This window comes from Saccostrea cucullata, unplaced genomic scaffold, assembly GCF_032062105.1.
Source record: "Saccostrea cucullata isolate Sc308-1 unplaced genomic scaffold, CSIRO_AGI_Scuc_v1 ctg5036, whole genome shotgun sequence".
Classification (NCBI taxonomy): domain Eukaryota; kingdom Metazoa; phylum Mollusca; class Bivalvia; order Ostreida; family Ostreidae; genus Saccostrea; species Saccostrea cuccullata.
Window position 1 is genome coordinate 34,845 of NW_026930558.1, and position 5,172 is coordinate 40,016.

At 36.2% G+C, this 5,172-nt stretch overlaps 1 pseudogene; it reads right to left on the bottom strand.

Annotated features, from left to right (window-relative positions):
• Positions 1 to 2,632: 2,632 nt before the first annotated feature.
• LOC134229076 (heat shock 70 kDa protein 12A-like) lies at positions 2,633 to 4,115 on the bottom strand (annotated as a pseudogene).
• Between the last annotated feature and the right edge of the window lie 1,057 nt (positions 4,116 to 5,172).

The window sequence follows — 5,172 nt, forward strand, 5'->3', positions numbered from 1 at the left end:
TACATTCATATTGCCTCTCAATCTTTTAATACGTGATTTTAACATGGATCTGACACATTTAATCCATTCTGACAAAGTATCAACGTCTTTTTATGTCATTTGAGTAACCCAGGTGACCTATTGCTATCCGTTTTCGTCCGTCGTCGTGTGTCGTGTGTTAACATTTGAACATTTTCAGCTTCTTTCTTGAAAACCACTTAACAATTTCAACCAAATTTGGTATATAGCATCTATGGATGAAGGGGGACAAAAATGTGAATTTTCTGGTCCCTGCCCCCCCCCCCCCCCCGGAGCATAAGGGGTGGGGGCCAAAACCACTAAAATTATTGGAGTTTTTAAAAATCTACTTCTTTACTCCTAGACATCAAGCAGGCAAACTGTTGGTATGAATGTAATGAGCATCAAGTCCTCTACAAAAATTGTGAAATTTATGGCGCCAGGATCAGCGGTTCTAGTGCTAGGGCGGGGCTATATAGATTATATAGTGAAAAAACTTCTTCTCTGCTCCTGGGTACTAACCAGGTACATAGTTATGATGAGCAAGAGTGCCTCTTCCAGAATTGTGAATTTTATGGCCCCAGGATCAGGGGTTCTAGTGCTAGGGCGGGGCTATATACATTATATTGTGAAAATGCATTAATTCTTTGAAAATCTTTTTCTCTGCTTCTGGGTATTAAATAAACTAGCTAAGCACATAGTTATGATGAGCAAAAGTGCCTATTCCAAAATTGTGAATTTTATGGCCCCAGGGTCAGGGGTTCTGGTGTAAGGGCGGGGGTCTTTTGATTATATAGGTAAAATGCATTATTCTTTGAAACTTTTCTACTCTGCTTCTTGGTATTAAATAAACTTACGTAAGTACATAGTTATGATGAGCAACGCCTCTTCCAAAATTGTGAATTTTATGGCCCCAGGGTCAGGGATTCTGGTGTTAGGGCGGGCTCTATTGATTATACAGTGAAAATTCATTTAATTCTTTGAAAATCTTTTCCTTTGCTCCTGGGTTTTATGCCAATGATCCAAGGTAATTTATTTATGATGATGAAAGGTGCATCTAGCAAAATGGTTATTTTTTTTATCCCCCCCGGATCAAGGGGGGGATGTTACATAGTCTGAAAATAAAATAATGCTTTGAAATCTGCTCTTTGGTATTAATCAACCATTTTATGATAAAATTTGTAAAATTTTGAATAGTTTGGGGGTGAGGTGCACAACTGGTTATAAAGTGGAAGTGCATTTTCTCTTTGTTACTCTGATCTACCTTTGGGTATTAAGTAAATAGAGTAAGCATGCTAAGTTTATAATAATGATAAACAATGGTGCCTCTTTCAAAATTGTGAATTGTGAATTTCATGGCCCCTGGTTTCAGGACCATATCGCTCTTTTTCTCTCATACGTTTTACTGTACTTCTAGTTTTCCAGTTTTCATATGTTTTAATTAACTCATTTAATATTGAAAGTTTTCAACGTCATACCAGTTATGTAAATACATATATAAATGTTTTGGGTATAGCATAGACATCGAGACCGTGTGAAGGGCCAGGGGAGGGGGTCCAAGCCCCCCACACTTATTTTGGAAAGATATATACATCGTATAAGCATTGAAAATACAGCTTACCCTTTTTAGGTTTACTGCTCCTCTCCCCTGTTTGTTACCGACACCTATGTATTCGAAAGATAAAGTTTTTTTACTGAGGGATCTTTTACCCGTCTTCTCCTCTTTTTGACGGGAGTTAATCAATTCATAAGTTTTTTGACAGATAAATAACAAATAAAAGCTTTCCATTACTAATATATAATATGATTTCATTTTTTTTTCAAAGTGCGTTAAGTGTCTCCATGGTAAAATACATTGATGTAAACTCTTAACGCACTTTGAAAAAAAAATTCAAAGTGCGTTGAGTTGGTCCCAAATTTAACGCACTTTGAAAAAAATTTCAAAGTGCGTTGATTTTGTCCCAATTTTAACGCACTTTGAAAATTTTTTCAAAGTGCGTACTTTTTTAAAAGTGCGTTGCCACAAAAGTCAGTGATGTACTTTTTGTGTGGTGATAAATCTTGTCGAGAATTTTTGCTTTCATTGACAAAATGTAATGATGAGGTAAATTAAAAACACACATGTACAAAAGCTGCTGACTCCCATGATTGTTTGAAATTGCTGAACTAATATTCTCCTGTTAAGATATCCCTTGTTTCATCAACATAAACAAGTACAGACAGATATTCACTAGACAACATTAGCAAATTTGCAGTTCATCTGAAAGATAAAGAATCCGCTTTATTCAATGAATAACACTTTGTCACCTTGTGTCAATTTCGGTTAAAAGATGCCAAGTTGTTTTTAAGACGAAGCCAAGATCTTCATGACTGACGGACACGTAAGCAGACACTGGAAAAACGTCGGGGTGATCAAACAAACTCATTTGAGATTTCAGTACAGATGTGTCAAAATGCATAAATGAAATGTTATAATTCAATTGTCACAAAAAATGATATTTTATTAAATTCGGTGATACTGAGTAATCAATTTTACTACTACTAACAGTCAGAAGGTAGATTCCTCTAGAGAAGTGTTTCACAAAAAGTCAGCAAATTACAAGCATGGTTGGAATGCTTAATTACTGCCTAGTGACTATTCTTTTAGGAGATCAAAAGTAACCTCACGTTGTACACCGGTGAGTAAATCTCTTGCTCTAAATGTTAACTCCGTCTCTCCAAAAATTAAAGATTCCTCTATTTCATACAATGGCTGATTCTCATCTGCCGATAATGGAATCTGATGGATTCCGATCAATCTGCATTCGGGTTCGTCAACATATACTGGGTCCTTCTTATCGGAAATATATAAAGCACATTCAAGGTAATTTTTCTTACAAGTAAGAGCCTGGACGAACTGGGACTTGGCTAATCCTGTAAAGATCTTTTCGCCTTTAGTAACGAGCTTGAAGAAGACGTCTTTACACCGCACGGATCCACTAACGTTGACTTTTTTCGACTCAAGATGAAACCCTGGCCTAAATTCTGGCCATGTCTGGATTCCGTACGTATACGGTGCCTGACCTCCGCGAAATGGCATCAGGAATATGACCAAAATACACGGCGCCCTTTACCACAGCTAACCCTGCTTCTTCCGGAACGATAACTTTTTTATGTTCGAAGTTTTTCTTAATGGCGTCTTGGACAAGCGTGCATTCCGAGAAACATCCCACCATTACAATAATGTCTACATCTCTCACTTCATTCTCATCAAACAATTCGTCAATATGTTTCACAATGCTGTCAATGGTTTTCTTGAAAAATCCGGCGAAGTACTTATTGCTCCACTTTAATTTTCCTCCACTATATTTGACATTATCTTTATGCATTGCATTTTTCTCAATAATTGCTTTAAAATCTTTGACATGATGCATTTTAGCACACAAGCTATAAAAGGAGATTGGTAAATGCATAATTGTCATTCCTAGTTTGTTTGGCATTCTAGTTCTTTTCTTTGTTTCGAACCCTCTCATAATTTCCAAATAATCATCTATGTACTCTTGCTTCAATGTTGTCATTGCCGATTCGCCCACCAATTCTGTCAGAAATTTTATGAAGGCGTCGTCCACGGATTTTCCTCCCCACGGACCACTGCTGGCAGGAAGGACTTCCTCTAGAGTATTGTCCTCACACTTCTGGTGTACTGTGATGTCAGCAGTACCACCTACAAAAGAAATTCTTGATTCTGAGAAGTGTATTCCCTAGGACCGGTTTCTTAAAATTTTCGAACAAATCTAAATAAATTCTCTTTGATCATACTTGCTACCCACAAAAAGGTTCAAACAATGTACTAGGATCCATTTATACATATAGTAGGTAGATCTGATGTGATACCCGACCTTCCTCTACCTTTTATGATATTCACCCACAATAAGATAATAAAGTATGAGAGGCAAGGTTAAGAGGCATTAGAAGTACCTCCTAAATCAAGAGAATGTATTTCAGTTCCCGGCTCTGAGTACTCCTAGGTCGCATAGTCGTAATTTATTGCATTTCTAGCAATCTGTAAATACTGACAGTAGATCGATGCTGCTTCTGGTTCCAAATACTATATTCAAACGTTCATTTTTAATTCCAGCCTGCAGGAAAATTAATACAAAATCATTAAATTTACTCTTTAAACTGTGGATAATATGCACATGTCCAAACAACCATTTTCAAACTTGTAGACAGCCAAATAATAGAAAGGAAATGGGGAACCATATTTATGCCAATAGGGGTTTGCTATGTTTGGTAGATCAAAATAAGAGTTGTAATGGTAAAGCACTATCAGTTACAAAAAAGAAAAACACACACACACACACACACACACACACACACATACACAACCCTTCTTTCAAAATGGAACCCTTGGTTTCATTAAAACTTTGGGTGAAAGTAAATCACATAAAAAATAATATTTGAATATATTTGTAATGAAGCGCATTGAAGTGGTACAATTTTCCGTTCGAATGGAACATTTTGAGCTATCTTTAGAACGTTTATTGTCATCTTATGACACGCCATTTCTTTATGCGAATACCTGTAGAACAGGTTTTCCCCATCAATCTAATAGCCATTGAATGTGACAGTTGTTTTAATAAACACCGAGTAAACACGTGTTCGACCGAAACATGTGTTGTGGTAAATACAATAGACATGATAAGTTAAAAAATGTGTACATATTCGTTGCAATTTGAGTTTTACTGTAACAGAAGTGGAGAGTCTCTAACGCTCTATTCTAATGTTTTTAAAGCTGCATTTCAGTGTAACTCATATTGCTGTAGCGAAGAATGGGGTGTCCTAAAACATTATGACGAATATTTCTTTCTCGTTTCTAAAAATATGGGCGTGTCATTATGTTGTAATTGACATTCAAAACATGACTTAGAACGTTTCATCCAAACAGAAAATTTTACCACTTCAATGCGCTTCATTGTAAGAAATATAGGCGTTTTGTAATGCAAAGAAAAGTATTGCCATAATCTTTAAAAAAGAAAAGACGGTTTTTCTACATTTCTAATCTAATTTGTTTATCAGTATATGAAATATGAGGATAAAAGTTTATCTAAAATATACAAATTTGGAGCAGAGCAAACACGGGACACTAAAACATCAGAGATCGGATTAGGTGCCATGGAGGAGTAAGAATCTCGT